Raw genomic sequence first — 22,534 nt, 5'->3', positions numbered from 1 at the left:
TATATAACATGATATTGTATCCTTGTTTTTTTAATCAATATAACATAAACAGTTCAAGGCTTAATAGTTTGTAAACATGTTCTTTATTAAATAATGTAATAAACATTTCATATAAAATTTTCACTTTTAACATTTTTATTATTATGGAATTTAGGTCCATTATCCCTTCTTGGCAATACCATACTCCAGAAAATCTCTTGAAGATAAGATTTTCTTGAATCTCATTTAGTAGGATAAACCTCATCTGACCTGAACTGATGTAAGGCCACTTATCCTCATTACTCATGAAATTCAATATGAATACTCTTCTTATAAATCACAATAGAAATCTTAATGTATTAATGGATTTGGTTGTGGAGTCCTGCCCCAGAACCCACTGAGGAGCATTATAAAATATAATCTATATACCCCATATTACCTTTTTAAAAATCTAAAAAGTTCTAAATTCTGAAACCCTTAGAATTTTGGATGAGCATTTGTAGACCTGAAATAATAGTAACGAAATCTTATACGGTGCTTACCATTTGCCAGGCATATTATTTTAATTGCTTTACATGTAACAACCCACCTGACACCTCGACAAGATCAGTACCACATTTAATCCCATTTTAAAGATGCAAACACAGAGGCATAAAGAGTCCCAGTAACTTGCTTAAGTCCACATAGGTAGGAAGTGACAAAACTGGGACTTGAATCCGGACAGTCTAACTCCAGCATCTGCATTCTTAAGTCATGATTCTTAACCACTGTCCTTCACTCTCAGAAGTACAATTACTAAATCAATAAGCATTTTTAAGATCTTGATATGGACAGACTGTCCTCTTAGAATGTGGTATTTGTACCAGTAGTACTGGGAATGACAAGAAGTTTCATATCATTGTTGTCACTGGTTGTAATATATTTTTAAATTTTTGGTATCAGGCAGGCAAATACAATTAATTTTGTACTTTGCTTTGATTTTAACTTGGGTTTTGTGACGACAATGAACATGTTTGCATATTTTTCTTATCACATTTGTTTTCTCTTCCTTCAATTACCTTTTCACACTCTTCGCCAAATTAGAGTTACAATTATCTACTGGTATATTCCTGTTCCTCATGCTAACCTGCATGATCTCTTCCAGGCTTGTCAGTGTCACCCATCAGCCCCAGTCTGCTGCCATTTCCCACCTGTGGAAGAGAGTTGTAACTCTGTGGCCATGTTCACCTGGAAGAAGTCTCCTTTCAAAGCCCAGTCATTCCACAGTGGTCCTTTTCCCCTCCTTTCTTCCTCCTCCTCCACCATTCACTTGGAAACTGTTGGGATGAATTATTTGGAACTCCTTGGAATGTTCTCCTGCCACAGCTTTTCTTTCATTGTGGCTTCTCATGAGTCAGAAACATTCCATAACCTCCAACACTGGTACCTTTCAGAAACTCCAGTCTCTCTGAAGTGCATGCCTCTCAGCTCTACTGTAGTCTACTCATTCTCATCATCTACCACCATCTTGGGCATTCTTCATTGCTCCGTTAATGAATAAGGTTTGTTCATTACATGAACAACTCATTCAGCATTCCCAACCTCTGATGCTTTTCTTGGCACCTCTGCCAACCTTTGGCTTTAGAAAGAATGAGAAGCCAAAACAATTTCTCTTTCTACAAATCCTCTTCAAAAGACGTTCAAATTTCTAGCAATCTAAGCTGGAGATGGCACTAATCCAACTGTGTTTCAGCCAGCCCTGCCAGCATGTGTGTCTTTAATATATATATGAGACATATGTTATCCCTTGTTCTCAGCTATGGGTTTTTAGGCAAAATGTTAAGGCAATGAGAATGGTCTCGTTAAAAGCCTATTACACTTTCTTACTCCAAGGCTTTGCCACACACTGCTTTCTCTATCTGAAATACTTCAGCCCTCCCTCAATTTTGATCCACCACCTGATTAGCTAATTTGTACTTACCTTCCAAGAAACCTTCAGGAAGCTTGTCCTGACATTTCAGGATCACTAGATGCCCCTACTCCTGACTTTTCGTCCCCGCAGGGCACCCAGCATATGTCGTTTCCCTTATTCACAGCTCTGTCCCCAACAACATCATCAGCACATTGCCTGTCACCAAGGGAGCACTCAACAAATAACTGTTGAATTGATTTGAATACAAAATGTTAAAATATTTTGGGAACTCAACTGTATCATCCTTTGATAACTGATAATAATTTTAAGCAATATGCTCTTTCTGGAAATTTAAGAAATGCCTAATATTCTTTTTTCCCTAATTCTTATGATTCATGCTTGTTACAGACTGAACTATGTTCCCCTCAAAATTCATATGTTGAAACCTTGACCCCCCAATGTGATGATATTTGGAGGTGGGGCCTTTGGGAGGTGATTAGGTTTAGATGAGGTCATGACGGTGGAAGCCCCATGATGGGATTGTGTCCTTACAAGAAAAGGAAGAGAGACCAGAGTTTCCCATCCAGACCTCTGGGGACACAGCAGGAAGGCAGCTATCTGCAAGCCTGGAAGAGGGCCTTCACCAAGAACTCAATCTGCCAGCACCTTGATCTTGGATCCCCAGCCTCCTGTGAGAAATAAATGTCTGTTGTTTCAACCACCCAGACTATCGCGTTTTGTTACAGCAGCCAGAGCTAAGACAACGCTTTTCCATATAAAACTATTTAAATTATGTAAACTACATTAGAGTGTGAAGCTCAGGATAAAAAGTTTTCCTTCCAAATTGGTAGTCAGTGACATAACACCTTTTGTCATGTATTAATTTCTTAAATATATTTGACACATATCCATTTTTGAATATATCTGTTATATTTCAAGTCCCAATCTTTTGTTCTAACATTTCATCTATTCCTTTGTTAATGTAACACTCTTAATTATTGCTGATTTAAATTCTATTAAATATCTAATAGGATGTTAACCTATAACTCATCTCCGCTGGTTTTTTTTTTATATTTTCATCATTATACTCACACATTTATTTTTCTGAATAAATTTCATAATATTTTTGTCAATTTCTCAAAATATCCCAAAGAAGTTCAACTGGAAAGTTTAGAAAACATGAATTTGTAAAGAAGATATATCTTCATAAAATTTGTTTTTCCTATCAGAGAACATATTTAGTCTTCCTTTTTTCTTGGCAAGGAGCTCCTATAACTCTTGTACTTTCCTAAACAATAAGAGCAATGGGGTATTCTTTTGTTATAATCTTTGGTCTTTTGTCCTCAAATAGTTCTAGTACTTGAATAGTTTCAGAGTGACGAAGGTGAAAGGGACACCCTGGTCCTGTTATTCATAACAAACCCCTTTCAATCACCTCTAAGTTTCAGTTAATGAGGTAACTTTTTGAAAGCCTCCAAGGATACAGACTGGTTACCAGGGGAACCATCCATATGATTAGAGACTTGGAACTTTCTGCTCTACACTCAGACCCCCCAGAGGGAATTGGGGCTGAAAGTTGAATCAATCATCAATAGCCAATGATTTAATCAATCACATTTACGTAGTGAAGCCTCCATAAAATCCCCAAAGGACGGGGTTTGGAGAGCTTCCAGGTTGGGGAACAAGAATCCACCCATATACCGGGAGGGTGGTGCACCCTAAACCCACAAAGACAGAAGCTTCTACGCTTGAGTTCCTTCCAATCCTCGTCCTGTGTACCTCATCATCTGGCTACTCATTCATGTATTTCAATGCCCTTTGTCATAAACTGGTCATCTAGTAAGTAACCTGTTTTCATGAGTTCTGTGAGCCACCCTAGCAAATTAATCTAACCCAAGGAGGAGGTCAAGTAAACCTCCAATTTATACTCAGTTGGTCAGAAGCACAGATGGCAACTTGAACCTGCACTTGGCATCTGAAGGGGAGGGGGCAGTCATGTGGGACGGAGCCCTTAACCTATGGGGTCTAACGCCATCTCCTGGTAGATAGTGTCAGAATTGAGTTAAATTGTAGGATACCCAGCTGGTATCTGGAGAATTTGAGAACTGCTTTCTGTGGGAAAACCTCCACATTCTTGAAATACTGAAAATAGTAGTATTATTTTAAGTATTGAGAGTTAGTGAGTAAAGGAAACAAGTGGCTTTTTTTTTACACATCTTTCATTCAGCAGTATAAGTATGTTAGATTTGTCCAGCTTATCGTTTATCCTAACTGCTATATGGTATCATTGTACCATAATATATTTATCCACAAACAGAATACAACATCATATTAAGAAAATAATGTACACAACCAAGTGGGATTTATTCCAGAAATGCAAGATTGGTTCATATTAGGAAACCTATTAATGTCATATGCTACATAGTTATCTCCATATATGTTGAAAAACCTTCACAAAATTTCAACATTCACTCATTATAAAAACACTGAAGAACATAAGGGAGATGGATTCTTTCTTAACATGAAAAATATCTATATTCCTCAATCCTAAAATGAGTACATTACTTAATGGGGAAAGATTAGAAGCATTTCTACTCAGATCAGGAACTGGAGGAGGATGGCCAGTATCTCCATTATTATTCACGGTTGTTCTGAATGTATTAGCAAAGGCAACGAGACAAAATAAATCAATTAAAAATATAAGAATTGGCAAAGAAGAGGTAAAATTATTTCCACTCATAGATGATTTGATATCTGGAAAATGCTAAAGAATCGATAACAATATTACTTCAAACAATAAGAGAATTTAATAAGGCAACAGAATATGAATTAATGTTCAGAAAAAAGCTTTCATATACATTGCATTATAAATAAATAACATAACCACACTGAAGGGGATGAGAAAGAATAGCTTTAAGCTAAGTAACTTTCAGAAGCAGTGTTTTGATTACATACTCTAAGGCTAAAATGAACTGCATACACATACTGTACTCTAGTTAAGATTTGTTTTTCACAGAAGCATGAAATGGCAATTGTGAAACACTTTTATGTGTGTTTTCAGATTGAGTAAATAATTAAACATATTGATGACAATGAGAGTGAGGTTTCTCAGTGTTACAAAGAAGAGTTAGTAATGGAAGGGAGTTAGCTAGACTGAACCCTGTGATGTTGGACTGGAATCAGATATATCAATATGAACCCACGACTGTGTGTGTGTGTATGTCTGTGTGTGTACACACAAATAGATATAGAGAAGATATAGATGCATGTGGGTTTGTGTATAAAAACATAAGTCCTAGCTCTGTCAGGTGAGAGAGGACCTAGAAGCAATGGAAAAAGATCAGTGAGCACACTTAGCCCCCAGATCTTGGTTTCCAAATACTCTTCTTCAATAAAATGAACCAAAATTCCTCAGAGAAATGGTCAATTTCAGGAATGAGGCAGAGATGAGCATGATGAGGGAATGGGGCACGATGAGACCACAAAATCTTGTGGTGCCAGAAACTAAGCAAGTGCTCAAAATTTGATGGCATGTCAAAAGACAGAGAAGCCAGCCTGAAAGAGCTCCCAATGACCAAATCTAGAATAAGGTGAACAACATAGTAAATAATAATAACGAAATTCACCTCACGGAATAAAATAAATATCCTTGAGTCCATACTAAAATTAAGTAACTGCATGAATAAACAAGGATGCAGCAGCTCATCCTAACAGTAGAATTGAAATTAATAAACACAGAAGGAATGATGCAAACAGAAAATCACCGTCTCACAAACACCACAGTAATCACTGTTGCAGAGGCAAGAATCATTGATGGAGGCTAAAATTAGTGGGCAAAGGTATATGAGAAAATACGATATTTGCACAGTCTCAAGCTGTCTCTCCACAAGTCACTTATTAACTACAAAGGAAAAAATGTAAACTTATAGTGCAGAAAACTAAGAGACTCCACCTCAATCAAGAGATCAAACCTAACCTCACCAGGAATGAGATATGTCAACATCATTTACCTCTTGATATGCTGCAATGAAGTCACATCATCACTTCTGGGGTATTCTTGACAAAAATGAGTAATCTGAATTTAATCATGAAGAGACATCAGTCAAAATCAAACTGAGGAACATTCTCCACATTAACTGGCCAGAACTCTTCAAAAACTTCAAGGTCATGAAAAGAGACAAAGTCTAAGGAAGCTCCCCAAATCAAAGGAGAATAAAGAAACAACTAAACCCAACGTGTGATCCTGGATTTGATCCAGAACCAGAAAGAAGAGAGTTGTGGCAGAATTTGCAAAATTTCAAGAAAGTTTATAGACTGTATCAAATTAATTTCATGATTTTATAATTGTACCATAGTTATATAAGATGTTAACATTTAGCAAAGCTGGATAATGGGTTTATGGGAACTCTTTCTAATACTTTTGCAAATGTTTTATAACTCAACTTACTTCAAAATGAAAGTTTAAGAACATTTTTAAAACACTTGGAAAAAGAATAGCAAAATAAATTCAAAGATAATAGATGAATGGAATGAATGAAAATGAGCACAGAAGTCAATTGGGTTAAAACAAAATCTATAATGGAAAAAAACAACTATGTCAAAAATTGTTTCTAGAAATTCTTAATATTAAGAAAAGAAGAAGAATGAAATGTAGCAATACCACATGATAATGAGGGCATCTCTAAAGTAAATAAAAGTGTCTTAGAAAGAACTTCATGCTGTAACTTATAAAACAGAACGGTCAAGAAACACACCCATACATATACAGCAACCTGATTTATGATAAAGATGCCATCTCAATGAATGGAAAAACAATGAAATTGAGTCTTTTGAATAAATGGTGCTTGATAAATTGAAGATGTATGTGGGAAAAAAATTTCCCACAGGAAATTTTTGAGGAAGAGTCTTGACCACTTCCCTCACACTGTGTCAAAAACATAAAAACAATGCCAGATGGATTGTAGACCGATATGAAAAGTAAAACAAGACAGCTTTCAGAAAAACAGCTAAACTTACAAAAACCAGTAATACCGAGCGTTGGCAAAGACATAGAGGAAGTGGAATTCTTATGTGACTGGTCCAAGAGTAAATTGGTTTAACCCTTCTGAAAGACTGTGTGGCTAAAGATGTGCAAATGCAGAGCCTTTGACCAACAATTCCACTCATAGGTGTATAACCAAGGGAATGAGTATATATGTGCACCAAAAGATGTGTCGCGGAATCTTCATAGCTGTTTTATTCTTAAAAGTCAAAACCCAGCAACAAGGCAAATGTTCATCAATATTAGAACTGATTAATAAGTATGCTATGTTTATAAAATTGACTGTTCTGCAGCCATGAAGATCAAACTACTACCTACAACATGGATCAATCCCACGGAGATAACACTGAGTTCAACAAAAAAATCAAGAGAGCATAGTGTATCATTCTGTTTATATAAAAGTCAAAAAACTGATAATACTATTTTGTAGTGTAAAAATGCATTATCATTGTTATCTCTGGGGGGTATTAATTAGGAGGGCTCATATGGGAGTTCTTCAGGCTGATGATGATATTCTGTATCTTTATGTTAGTGGGGGTTACACAGGTGTATTCACCCACCATCTTACCAAGCTTTACACTTAAGATTAACGCACTTTATGTAGGTTATAATTCAGTGGAAATTAAGAGAAAAAATTCTTTCTTAAATGAATCCTTTTATCTCAGTTTTCATAGTTTAAACACGCCACATTATCAGACAGAGCTTTCCAAAGTATGCAATTAAAACCAAGCATTAATTTCTGAGAACGCATTCCTCCATAAAATAACAAAAGAAAGAAAAAGGACTTTTTTCATCCTTCAACTCCCTTGCGGAAAACGGATGCTTCAGCTGTCTGTTTATTACTTTGCAGAACAAGAACAGATAACATCCAGGCTTTTACTATAAGTGTTGATTGTTCCATCTGTTCGAAGTGTTTATTGCCTCTCAAAAAATGGAGGGAAATGTTAGTTATTGGATACTGTTTAGCTCAGCACATATCTTAGAAAAATATTTTTAATTTATGTGTACCAAACCTGATTGTTTTTGAAGAAAAAACAAATTTAAAATGAGGTATTATATTTTTCTAAACTTCTAGCTGTATAAAGGTGCTAATGAAAACAATGTACAGTTATCCCTCGGCATCCATGGAGGACTGGATCCAGGACCCCTCATACCAAAATCTGCAGACGCTCAAGTACCTTATATAAAACAGTATAGTATTCGCATATAACCTATGCATATCCTCTCATATACTTTAAATCATCTTTAGATTACTTATAATACCTAATACAATGTAAATGCTATGTAACTAGTTGTTAATACTATATTGTTTAAGGAATAATGACAAGAAAAAAAGTCTGTAAATGTTCAGTACAGACACAATGGTGGCAGGTTTTTCAGTCCAAGGTCGGTCAAATCCACAGTTGGTTGAATCCAAGTTCGTTTGAACCTATGGATTCAGAACCCAAGGACATAGAGGTCCAAATGTATTTCAATTTTCTTCAACATTAAAAGTAAATATAATCACATTTTCCCTTGATAATTGTAAAATTTCTAGAACCTTCCATCTCTATTAACTCCGATCAACTAACTTAACTCACATTAGTTTTAAATCTCTGAAACTGCAGTCATCATGATTTTTTCTCTGAAAGTCTCACTTGAAAGAAAAATGAACAATATACCGTCCCTCTCCTTAAGGATTTCATATTGCTGTAGAAAACAGACCATTATAGTATCATTAAATCTATAATTAAAATATGAAATGTGAGTGCTAGTCACACAACCACTGATTTCTACCAATAGAATGTGAGATGTCTGGATCTCCATTAGCCACTATACTAACCACAGGGCCTATAATGCAGTGTCTTCTCGAACATGGCTGGATATCAGTATATTGCTTTATTCCCTAAGGTAACTCCCTTTAGGCAAAAAGAAAAGGTTCAGTTATGATCAACACCTTCTGTTAAGAAAAAGTTAGGAAATACATATATATTCAATTTTAAAATGCAAAATAATCGAGGGCCAGTGTGATGGTGTAGTGGTTAAGTTTGCACACTCCACTTCAGCAGCCTGGGGTTCACAGGTTCAGATCCTGGGTGCAGACCTACACACCGCTCATGAAGCCATGCTGTGGTGGCATCCTACATACAAAATAGAGGAAGATGAGCACAGATGTTAGCTCAGAAACAATCTTCCTCAGGCAAAAAGAGAAAGATTGGCAACAGATGTTAGCTTAGGGCAAATCTTCCTCACCAAAAAAAAAAAAAAAGAAAAATAATAAAATACACTACAGTTAGCAGTTGGGCTATGCTCCAATTATCTAAAAAATTTATTTATTTATCACCCTTCTGTTCAACCACTGCTTGGTAAATGAGGGATTATCGTGCAAAAACAAACATCATTTATAGATCCAGGAGAAAAAACGAGGAGCTGCAGGACCATTTGGATAATCACACTTCCCCTAGAACTTTAACAGTTTCACAACATACAAATATTTTTGTCCATTATACTGTAGAGGTCCTCTTTGACTTTTGTTCTACTGTAGTCATACAATAAATAAAGTTTCTCAGTTCAGCTGAATTTAACTCTTCCTATTGTCATTACCAATGTTGCAATTTGCAGGTTGGATCTAATTACTGAAGTATTATTAGAAGCCACGTAGCAGCATGTTATTATTTTACTAATTAATGCTCTCCGGGAGACTTTGGAATTAATATAGGCCACTCTGCAGAAATAATGACCATTGAAATCACAGCCCTAATACACACTTAAGTGAGTATACTCAAACCCGGTCCACTTCTTTAGGAGCTGGGCAGAAAGATGGAGAGGTAACCAAAATAACCTGCAAACAAGAGTAAGGTGATACTGGTTCACAGCTATGAGATAATGCTACCTCAGCAGACAGTCACCAGTTGTTTCTTTATGGTTCTCTCTGACAGTGATATAAACACCACAGAAAGGAATATTAAGGAAAAATTACATAATCTTTTCTTCAACCAATTGTTAGTTTGTTTGCTGTAGATTTAAACACTGCCACGGGCTGCTAGTGGCTGGCAACTCAACACTGTGGAAAATGTCACTGGGCTTTGCTACCCTACTAACTGTGCTCCACAGAGCAGAAAATTAAGTTTGACATATTTGGGGGAGGAGTTTTCTGGTTTGTAAGAATTTACAAAAATAGCCATACTTATTTATTCCAGGGTCACATTTGTAAGTTCTTAGCAGCTTTGAGATAAAGAATTTAATTTTATTACACGTGCCAAACTATGAGGTCATTCTGACTCAAAATCTACCTAATCTTCTCTTAGGTGAATAGACTTTTGTTTCTAACTTAAAAAGATACATATATACAAAGCACAAGATATTTTTAAGTCTACAGCATTTGAAAATAAACTGAAAAAAATCAACACCGAAAACCATGCCTTTCTGATTCAGTTTATTCTGATTGCTTTTGAAAAAATAAGTCTGAAAAACTAATCCTTTATCAAATACTAGTTTCATCATGAGTAACCTAGATTTGATGGACAAATGGAATCGTTAAAGTCATACTAGACTCAGATTTATTTTGTTGATTTTATACATTTTGTTTGAACTATGCTAAGACAAAAACAAATGATGCTTCTTTAGTAAGGAGTTTGCTTCAGCAGATTTGAACCATTTAAGTGCATTTTTTTCCTCTCTGTTACAAGCAATAACATAAAAATTGTATCTCACAGACTGCCACGCCACACTAATTCACAAATCTGGAATAAACCTATGAGGTACTAAAATGTGCCACACCATAAGATCATCATTGAAGACGATATACTGTTTCTAGAAAAGTTTGATACATGAGTTCTAGAAAAGTTTGCACAGTTTTCGCAATAACATCAAACTACTTATTTAAGCACTCAGAGGCATTTGTCAACATCATCAAAATGAGGACACACCTCCCTATTTTTTGCCAGATTTCTTTTTTTTTTTTTTTTGAGGAAGACTAGCCCTGAGCTAACTACTGCCAGTCCTCCTCTAACATCCGTGCCCATCTTCCTCTACTTTATATGTGGGATGCCTACCACAGCATGGCAAGCCAAGCAGTGCCATGTCCGCACCCGGGATCTGAACTGGCGAACCCCGGGCCGCTGAGAAGCAGAACATGCAAACTTAACCACTGCGCCACCGGGCCGGCTCCGCCAGATTTCTTTCTTACCTGACTTTGGTTGTTCTCTCCTCCCACCTAAAAAAGAACAATCGTATCAGGCTTTTAGATTCTCTTAGGTGAATATCTAGTATGCAATATGAAAGGCCCATTTTATTATACACTCCAAGAATTCCAGCCTTCAGAGAAAAATGCTCCCAAATCTCTCCCTTTCCTCAGCACCTTATCTATTTGTGCAAAGTTAGCATTCTCATCAACACTGCTTTCTCTAATAGCGGCTTGAAAAGGCCATCCTTCTGCCTTTTTAAAGTCCTATTGATCAAGCTGATGACATTTACTTAGCACTTGCTAAGTGAAAGTCATTGTTCGACTTGCTGTGAGGGACACACATGTACATAGGACATGGAGCGGCTTTCCTCAAACAAAGATAAATGTCCTGAGATTCTTGTTCGTTTGCTTTATAAAGTAGCCCCTTATGCCTGGAATTTCCTTCATTTCCTAGTTTCCTAGCAGACAGACAGTCTCTCATCCTCTTACCCGCACTAGACATCTTGCTTTTTCACAAGCTTTTCCATTTGAATTAAGAAAAGTCAACATTCCCCTCCCCCAATAACCACCACCCAGAATTCTGTACACACTCTTGCCTTTTCCCTTAAAACATACACTCATAACCAGTATTTTACAAAAATGTCTAAGCTTTTACTCTTATTTGACTGAGTGTTTCTTTATCATTGATCCTCCATATGTGACTCTCCGTTATTGTTGTATACGTAGTCGTAAATTCCCAGAGAAGAAGGATTGCTTGTGACTTTTGGAGCCCTCCGCACAATTAAACACTAATGTCCTCTGTGATTATGATGATTATCAACCCGCAATTACAGATGCTCCTTCACTCACTGCCGGAAAATTTTCTGGGTAGAATTACACATCAAAAGGCTATACATATATATATCAAGTACAGTGACCAAATGCAAGAAGGTGAGCATGCGGGTGACAATTCTGGCTCTCAGAAAACTCTCCTGTTTTAAATTAATAGGAATTTATAGCATTTAAAATACAAATCACACACTGAAGCTTTCTGGTTTTAACTGTTCACTCTCTGACTTCAGAACACCGGGCTGCTTATCTCATGCTTTGTTTCGTCTTGGTCTCTCTCTCTCTCTCTCTCTTTCTCTCTCGGTCCCAGGGGTGCGTTGGCTCAATAAAGGCTTCTCCCCAGCACGGGGCAGCAAGTCGCGAAGTCTTGTCGATCACCCTTCCCAGCCACCCATCCAGAGCTGACATGTTTCAAATGACCGTAAGGGTCTACGTCTGTTCAGTCAAGTCGTTACAAGCAGCTTCAAGAGGGAGACCCACACCCAGCAAAACCACCACACCCCAGCCTCCTTCTGCTCCCCAAGAGGCAGCCTCCTGCTATTGGCACTTTCAGGTCCCTCTTTCTCCATCACGAGATAATTTCCCCTCCATTGTTAAACGCTCTTGGCAGCCTCGGGCTTTTGGTTACTTTTTTATGATGAGCAAATTTGGCTTAGGGGAAACATTATCTTCAGACTGAGAATGAAAAGCATTCTGTGTCCTAAAAATGTGGAAATCTTGAACCTGTATATTTTAAATATGTATTTAAATATATAAAATATATACATAAATAATATATGCAAAATACGTATTTAAATATGTATTTTTCCCCACTGTTCTGCAAGTTTTTTTATCTTGCAGTTTAGTGTTGGGCTCACCAGCGTTTAATAAGCTTATATGAACCTGTAGGCACTTTGAAGTTACATATTTTCTGACCCTGTGACAGACAAATCTATAGATTAAAAAAATACAAGGACTCAGATTTAGAATTCATTGGTTGCTGCTAACCATCATCAATTTCGCCCTAGAGGCTGAATAGTCTTATTGCCCAGATATGTATGACTCGGATGAACCAGACTTTCAGGCTGGGGCACGAACAGAAACAATAAGCGGCTACTGCTCCCACTGGTGACAGGTGTGGCGGCTCCATGCGAAGTACACGCTCTCTGCCCTTCATGCCACAGATCAAGATGATCTCCACCCCTCCACATCCACTAAGCATAACCTTCTTTTAAACAAATGTCACATCTAGGTACACACGCGTCACAACAGCTGCTCCGTATGTTAAAATATGGGCTGTTTTTTAACAGTCTTCAAGCTACCTAAGAAGAGACTGGAGGTGTGGGTAGGCTTCTGACATTTCTGCAGTTACTCTCCTCTTAAAAGGAAGTCTTTCCCTATGCACACATCAGAAGGGCTAAAATAAAAAAGAGTGACAACACAAAATGCTGGCCAGGATGTGGAGAACCTGGGTCACTCATACACTACTGGTGGGAATGTAAAATTGTACAGCCACTCTGGAAAACAGCTTGGCAGTGTCTTATAAAACTAAACATGCACTTAACGTACAAGCCAGCAACTGCACTCTTGGACACTATCCCAGAGAAATGAAAACTCATGTTCACACAAAAACCTGCACACAGTTGTTCATAGCAACCTTCTTCATAATAGGCCCAAACTGGAAACAGCCCAGATGTCCCTCAGTGGGTACATACATACCATGGACTATCATTCAGCAATAGAAAGGAACTGCTGACAGGCACAACAGCTTGGATGAATCTCAAGAGAATTATGCTGAGTGCCAAAGTCAATCCCCAAATGTTATACACTGTATAATTATATTTATATGCCATTCTTGAAATAAAATTATAAAGGTGGAGAGAAGACTAGTGGTTGCCTGGGGTTAGGGATGAGAGGTGTGTGGCTTTAAAGTGGTAGCACAAGGGAGCCATGTGGTTATGGAAAGTCCTGGATCTTGATCTGGGGGTTACACAAATATACACATGATAAAATTACATAGAATACACTCGAGCACATGTATAACTGTTAAAATCTTAATACCCTCTGGATTGCACCAATGTCCATGTCTTGGTTTTGATACTGCATTACAGTTATGCAAGTTGTTAACTTTGAGGGAAACTGGGCTAAGGACACACAGCACCTCCCTGTACATTTTTTGCAATTTCCTGTGAATCCCTAATTTGAAAATAAAAAGTCAAAAGAAGAAAGAGAAATCTTCTCGTGGGTCCCCCTACTCCTCTATCTACTGCTCTCCCTTCTGCTCCCTTTATAGCAAGCTTCTCAAAAGTTGTCTACATTTGCTGTCTCTAATACCTCTCTTACACAGCTATTTTAAATCTGCTCCAATCACAGCTCTGACCCCTCCACCAGCTCCATTTAATGTCCACTGAACATCACCAATGACATCCACGTTTCTCATCTTCATCATATATCTATCACTTTGACTCAATGACCACATCTGACAAAAGCAATCACACACTTGTCCTTAGTACTCTTTCTTTCCTTCAAGGACCCTCCAGGTTTTCCTTTTCTCTCATGAGTGGCACCTTCTCAGTCTCACTTGGAGGTTCCTCTTTAATTCCCAGAGACTTCTCTTCTCCGCCCATCCATTCCTTTGGTAAACTCATCCAGTCTCCTAGGGTTAATTATTATCTACCCACTGACAACTCCTAAATTTATATCTCTAGCCCAGTCCTCTTCTCTGAATTTCAGATTTGTATCCAACAGCCATGGCAAATTTCTATGTAGATAACTAATAGGCATCTTAAACTATATGCCCTAAACCAAACACATGGTAGGCCACAAAATCTGCCCATTCCAGTTTTATCCTATGTCAAAAATTGATAACTCTAGAGCCAGCCCTGATGGCCTAGTGGTTCAAGTTCAGCATTTTCAGCACGTTGGCAGCCTGGGTTCGCTTCCCGGAACCACATCACCTGTCTGTTAGTTGCCATGCTGTGGGGGAAGCTCACACAGAAGAAGTAGAAGGACTTACAACTAGGATATACAACCATGCACCGGGGCTTTGGGGAGAAAAAAAAGAACTGATAACTCCATATTTGTTGCAACACAAGACAAAAATATTGATGTCATTATTTTCTCCTTTCATTCTCTCATGCATCACATCCAACCTATCAGAAAATACTGTTGGCTCTACTTTCAAAATACATCCTGAATCTAAGCACTTCCCACAACCTTCGCTGTTGTTTTCCTATTCTAGTCCACTATCATCTTTAGCATGTATTCTTGAAATCTTTTTCTAACTCTCTACTCTGGCCTTGCTCCCTACAGAATATGCTCAGTGCAGCAACTCAAGGGATCTTTTAAATCCCTTAGGTTAGATCATGACATTTCTCTGCCCCAAAAGATCCTTCTTTCTAGACCTCATACCTCACTATTATACCCTTTGTTTACTCTGCTCTAGTCAACTGGCCTCCTGGTTCTTTCTAGAACATACCAAGTACATGCCGCAAAAGCTGTTGCCTTTGTTGTTCCCACAGCATGGGTAGCCCACAGGATAACTTTCCCCCTTCCCAAATTCAGGTACTCAAATGTCACCTTTTAAGACGGATTCTTATCATTTTATGCCTTCCTAGGACCCACCAGCTCATCATATATATATATATATATATATATATATATGATATACCATTTATTTTTTGATCTGTGGATTCCCATTAGAAAACAAAATTCATAGTCTATGAGCTTTTGTCTGTTTTTTCACTTTTGAACTGTTAGTGTCTAAATCATGTCTGGAACATATAAAGCTCTCAATATGTACTTGTGGTACAAATGAATTATTTATTTGAGCAATTATGCAAGTAATTCTCTACTTCCAAGTAGGATGAGAGAATAGTTGGAGCAGCATACACTCTATGAATTCTGTAAGATCTGCAAAACTACAGAGAACCCCATCTACTCTATAACTGATACCTCCAGTGGGAGCAGCAAACATCACCTCACTCCTGCAAGATCTGCCAGGCAGAGGCCAAGTCCCTCACAGTCACAGCACCTCTGCACTGCACAAAAAGCAGAGCTCCCCCAGAAGGGCAGGGCCTATCTATTTCCTTATTCCCAGGGATTCCACAGTCCTAGGGCAGCAAGGAATGTGGCTGGTGGGAGGCATTTACCTATGCTTCTAGCTTGCTCTCATCCTAGATCAACTCCAGTGTAGCCAATACTTTGAGAGTTGGTAGATTATAAATATCTACATATGTACTTGCTCAGGACTGGAGCTCTTAATTAAAGGTTTGTCTGTTGTAAGTATCAGATAGAGTAACAGAAAGTATAATCTGTTCATTCATTCGGCAAGTCTTTACAAAGGGCCTACTAGAATCAGGCACTGTTCTAGACACTCAGGATAAGGCAGGGAACAAAAATAAGCAATATTCCTACTCCACAAAGGTGATATTCTAGAGTTGGAGGGAAACAAACACTATACAGGCAAATAAATGAACGAACAGTATAATTTCAGATAATGATTGGTTCTATGAAGATGATAAAATAGGATGATAAATGACTAAAGATTTCCTTTAAATTGGGTGATCATGTTATTACTCTGACGTGACATTTGAGCACAAACGTGAATAATTAAAAAGAATTAGTTGTGTAAGACCTGAGGGCAGAATGGTTCTAAAAGAAGGAAAAGAAAGTTAACAAGCCTGCAGGGACTGCAGTGGCATGTTTGAGAAACAAATAAGGAAAGCCAGGATGTTGCAGGGTAGGGAGTGGGAGGGAGAGTTACAGAAGATGAAGGTGGAGGAGTAGGCACTTGCTCAATCCTAGGGATCTCAAGTAAGGAGTTGTTTTGTTCTCTCCTCCTCCCCTGCCCCCCACCCAGCTTGATTAAGGTATAATTGACAAATAAAAATTCTATGTCTTTAAAGTGTACAATGTGGTGATTTGACTCACAAATATATTGTAAAAGGATCACCACAATCAAGCTAATTAACATATCGATCACCTCACATAGCTACCATTTGTGTGTGTGTGTGTGTGTGGTGAGAACACAAGATCTACTCTCTTAGTAACTTTCAAGTATATAATACAGTATTATGAACTGTAGTCATGATGCTGTACATTACATCCCCAGAACTTATCATCTTATAAATGCAAGTTTGTGCCCTTTGACCAGCATCTCCCAATTTCCCCCACTCCCCAGGCCCTGGTAACCACCACTCTACTCTCTGCTTTTGTGAGTTTGACTTTTTTAGCTTTCACACATAAGTGATATCATACACTATTTGTCTTTCCGTGTCTGGCTTCTTTCACTTAGCATAATGTCTCAGATGTTCATCCATGTTGTCACAAGAGACAGGATTCCCTTATTTTTTAAGGCAGAATAATATTCATTGTATGTATATTATATATCACTGACAGGCACATATATAGATTTGTGTAACCAATAGAACAGTCAAGAGCCAGAACTTTCCATAACCACATGGCTCCTTTATGCTGCCTCTTTAAAGGCACATATCCCTCATCACTAACCCCAGGCAACCATTAATCTGTTCTCCACTTCCATAATTTGTTATTTCAAGAACGTTATATAAACGGAATCATACAGTATATAATCCTTGGGGATTAACTCTTTGCACTCAGCATAATTCTCTTGAGATTCATCTAAGCTCTTGTGCCTATTAGCATCTAGTTCCTTTTTATTGTAGCTCTACTGCAACAAAATTTCTAAATTCTCCTGAAATTAAATTAATGTTAACCTGAAGTAGACTATGGTAAATCAAGATGCATATTGTAATTCCTAGAGCAACCACTGAGAAAAATAACCCAAAAATGTAGTCAAGAGACCATCAAAGGAATTAATATGGACAAGATTCAACTATACGCATCTAGTAGAGACAGACTTCAGACTCAAAGCACAAACAGGTTGAAAGTAAAAGGATGGCAATAGATAGAGCATGCACATAGGAACCACAAAAGAGTGGGAGTGGCTACACTAATATCAGACCAAATAGATTTTAAGACAGAAAGTTTTACTAGAGACAAAGAGGGAACTTTCATAAAGATAAAAGAGTCAATTCAAAGTATTATATAATAATTATAAATGGAAACACATCTAACGACAGAGCTTCAAAGTACACAAACAAAAAACTGGCAAAAATCAAAATGAGAAACAGACAATTTGACAATAGTTGGAAACCTCAATACTACACTTCAAATAATTGACAGAACAACTAGACAGAAAACCAAGCTTTAGAAGACTTGAACAACACTATGAACTAAGCTGAAGTTAACTGGCATTGATAGAATAGTTCCCCTAACAACAGCAACACACACAAAATTCTCAAGTTCATACGGAACATATTCTAAAACAGACTATATGCTAGACCATAAAATAATCTTGATAAATTTAAAAGGATAGCAATTATATGGTGTGTTCTACGATCATAACAGAAAGAAATCAGCAACAGAAAGAAATTTGAGAAATCCACAAATATTTGGAAGTCAAACAAAACACTTCTAAATAACCCATGGGTCAAAGAAGAAATAACAAGGAAAATAGAATATATTTTGAACTGAACGAAAATTTACTCATAACGTATCAAAATTTCTGGGATGCAGGTAAACCAGGGCTAAGAAGGAAAGTTATACCTTCACTCACCAATATTAGAAAAGAAAGATCTCAAATAAATACGCTAAGCTTCCACCCTAAAAAACTAGAAACAGAATAGCAAACTAAATCCAAAGAAAGCAGATTCTGTCATTACGAAAAGTTCAGAAAAGGCAAATCTATAGAGACAGAAAGCAGATTAATGGCTGCCTGGGGCCTGGAGGTGGGAATGAGAATTGACTGCAAACAGACTAAAGAGGTCTTTGAGGTGATGGAAAATATCCTAAAACTGGATTGGAATGATGATTGTGTAACTCTACAAATGTACTTTAAATCTTTGAATTATACAACTAAAATGAATGAATTTAATCGTACATAATTTATACCTGAGTAAAGTTATTAAAATACATGTGACCTGACTGGCAGTGGAAAAATATGCATATGTATATGAAATTCCATATTACTAAACTGAGCTAGCCAGCATAGGAGGAGATATAAAAATAAAAAAGAAATTGATTTGATCCTGCTCTTTATAATTTTATAGTCAATAAAATATCCTCTTCTAGTTTTATCCACTAAAAATGAAATATTTAAATAAACTATTTGGCTGTTGTCTTGCTTCTTGAAATTAAAATTTATATTTAATATTAAGTAAAAAGCTACATCTCCTTTTCAACAATAACGTAGATAGCTTGGCAATTAGTCATAGATTTTTTTTTACATCAGTATATCAGTATATCTTGATCAGTATAATATGATCAGTAGGTCAGTATAAATATATCTTCTCTCTCCTCTTTAGCAAGATACTTTGATTTTTCAAGTGGAATTACATTAAGATTACAACAAATCATGACAATTTTGGCCAAAGATCTATAAAGATATATAGATATTGTCAAAATGATTCAGATATACATTCATCTGATATAGTCAGGAGCAACATTTGGCAATAAAACTCTAAGATCGGGATTCCATTGATCAAAATTCCAATATAAAATGAATTTATATCATCCTGAAATTTTGAAAACAGTCTATCTGGGTCCTAAATACTCAATAATCTTTTAAGATGTTTTTAGTTGTAAATAAATCTAAGTTAAATCAAACTATTAAAAATGGAAAAATTTGAACCATTTTAAGGGAGGTTGGGGAATTGAATTTTTCTTGGAGAATTAGGGTTCTGAGAAAAAACAATCTGAATCCATTTAATGTAAAAGTCTATTCATTTCTAAATCTGATGGAGAAGAGCAAAAAAAGGAAGTCACACTTTCTCAACACGAGGATCCTTTTCTGCAAGAAGTGAAAAATCTTAGATACTACCATGGTTTGTATTCCAAGGGCCAGAGTAAATAAGTAGAGTACAGTATATCCACAATATTAAAGTTTCATGGGGGAGCGATTAGAAAAACAATGTCTCTGTAGGATCCTTAGTGGGGCAACAATGAAAAGAAGCTGAGAAACACTGGTATAGATGATACTTGTACAGATAATTTCAAAATAATTTATTTGGCTCTCCCCTCCACTTCTCATTTTTAAAAATTCTCACTATAGGTAAGAACCTGTCAGTTATGCCTACAAGAGTGAACTCTTTCTATCTCACAATGTGAGATAACATTGAGAATATCAAAACATTTTCCATGCATATTTCTAGGGGCCATATCCGAAAAGTCAATAAGTAATGTTTCTGATCTCTCATGCCATAAATCAAACACAATAGAGACAGACAGCAAAGCAATCTCATGGAAAAATTGAGTGTTCGCTCTTGGTTTTCATAATATGCAAATTCTATGTAATAATTTCGTATACTGCTCTGTCCGTGGCGGAGGGGGAAAATCGGTACTCAGTTTTCTTACCCTGCAGCTGCTGAGCAAAAATAGCGAGAACTGTGCTAATCTAGTACATTGCATCTTCTTTGCTGACCTAAATTACAAAGGATTTGCTTCAAGGCCATCAAGCAAACTAATTTTAAACACCAATTACATCTAACACTTAATATAGTTAGTTGTTCTGAAGCAGCAATGTAGACACATTAGAGGAACCGGCAGAGTACAGTTTCAGAAATATTAGTTGGCATATGGCTTCCAGAACTATTTGAAAAATAAACTGGTCAGTGGTTTGATTCAACATTTTTAGATTAAAAAATATATCATTATTTCTATTATGTGATCACTATTATGATCACTTTCCTAATATTATCTTCTTTAAAAGTTGATTTCACTTCATCTTACCAAGTAAGCTTGGTTTTACAATAAAAAATTACAAGCTTCCTAATTAAATTAAATGTATCTATCACTTTCAGAAGTACTAAGAAGTCAAATTATTCTTAAAAAATTTAGCAATTCTACCAAATGTTATATCAAAAAATGATTTATAAGGACAGAGGGATCAGTCAGAAATAGTAAATTTTCTTTTTTAGGAAACTTAAGTGGTTTTTAAAAAAGGTATTACCTTAGTATTCAGTATTTAGTTGGTCATATATTTTACTAAAAATGATTTTAAAAATTAATGAATCTTACTTTATCAACACATATTTGTATAAGGGACATAAGCAATGTACTCATTTTAGTGACCTTTAAAACACAGAGCAATATACATACAGTATGACTATACTGGGGTAAATTCATGATTCCCAGGAAAAATAACAACTTAAATACAACACCCAAGACATAGCTTTAATGATGGCAAGCCAGAAACAGCATCTTGGTTAAATTTTTGTTCTGAAATTTTAAGAATTTTCTAACAAATCTTTCCTGCCCACCCATCACAATAGGATTCTCTTCCAATTTGGCCGTGGTATTTAATTTTTATGGTTTAGATTTTGTGAGGGTTCACCTTACGTGTCAACTTGGCGAGGCCACAGTACCCAGATACTCAGTCAAACACATCTTGGATGTTGCTGTGAAGGTACTTTTAATGAGGTTAACATATAAAGCAGATTCTCCTCCAAAATGTAGATGGGCCTCAGACAATCAGTTGAAGGCCTTAAGAAAAAGACTGACTTCCCCCAAAGGGAGAGGTAATCGTGCCAGCAGACTGCCTTTAAATTCAAACTGCACCATTAGCTCTCCCTTGGGTCTCCAGACTGCCAGCCTGCCCTGCAGATTTTGGACTTCCCTGCCCCACAATAGCGAGCCAAATCCTTAAAATAAATCTCTCTCTAGATAGATAGATAGGATGAGTTATACCTGTATCTATCTCTATATGTTCATTCTATATCCTATTGGATCTATTTCTCTGGAGAACCTTGACTACTAGAGATTTATAATGCTTTCTTAATTTTAAAGGTGGTATTAAATTACTGAAAGGTTTTTAATAGAGAAATTATTAATAACTCCCCTACGTGATTCTATTTGAAGTAAAACTGTTATTAAAATTCATACGTCTCTCTCTGTAGATAGGACAGAAAGAGAGAGAGAGAAGGGAGGAACAAGTGATACTTCCCCCATGCCCTCTATTTCTCTACTGCAAACACTGATGAAGCAGTAACTGTGGAATAAAGTAGGTTACAGACTACCCCAAAGTTTTAAGCAGTACCGCTGACCAGCATCCTACGTTGCGTTAGAGATAGGTAGCTGTTTTTCCAAGGGAAGGAAACAGCTTCAGATAAGCAAAGACAGATCTCTAAGGTCACAAAATCATCTGATGGGAGAGACAGAAATAGAACTGCCTCTCCCTATATGACAGATGTACTCTTCAGTTGGAATAACTCTTCCTAATTTATATATATATTTTTTCATATATAAATATATATATTTGTGTGTTCACACATGTATGTATGCATGTGTGTGTGTGTATTTCACTGAGAAGTCAAATATGTTTGTACTCCTACCTTGTCTCTCTCTAAAGAACTCCCCAGTCTTCTGATTATAATTATCATCAAGAATTAGAATCATTATCCAATTCCTTAGTTACCCACAACATTTATTTCTTTCTTGCTAATCGAAATGATTTAATATTGTCTATTTGCCCTAGAATTATGATATCCATCTAAGGACCCTGTCTTATTCTTTCTGTAGTCAAATTAAAACACCTACTGAACAGCCAAGTGCAATGGTGAGGAATGGAAAC

General features: G+C 36.7%; 1 protein-coding gene across 4 annotated transcripts in view; it reads right to left on the bottom strand.

Annotated features, from left to right (window-relative positions):
• The window catches only part of DLGAP1 (DLG associated protein 1), an 843,533-nt gene that overhangs the window by 735,972 nt on the left and 85,027 nt on the right, over window positions 1-22,534 (bottom strand). The gene's annotated exons all lie outside the window — the stretch shown is intronic.

Source organism: Equus asinus, chromosome 7 (assembly GCF_041296235.1).
Source record: "Equus asinus isolate D_3611 breed Donkey chromosome 7, EquAss-T2T_v2, whole genome shotgun sequence".
Classification (NCBI taxonomy): Eukaryota; Metazoa; Chordata; class Mammalia; order Perissodactyla; family Equidae; genus Equus; species Equus asinus.
The sequence above is the reverse complement of the archived record's forward strand: the minus strand, read 5'-3'. Positions and strand labels throughout refer to the sequence as shown.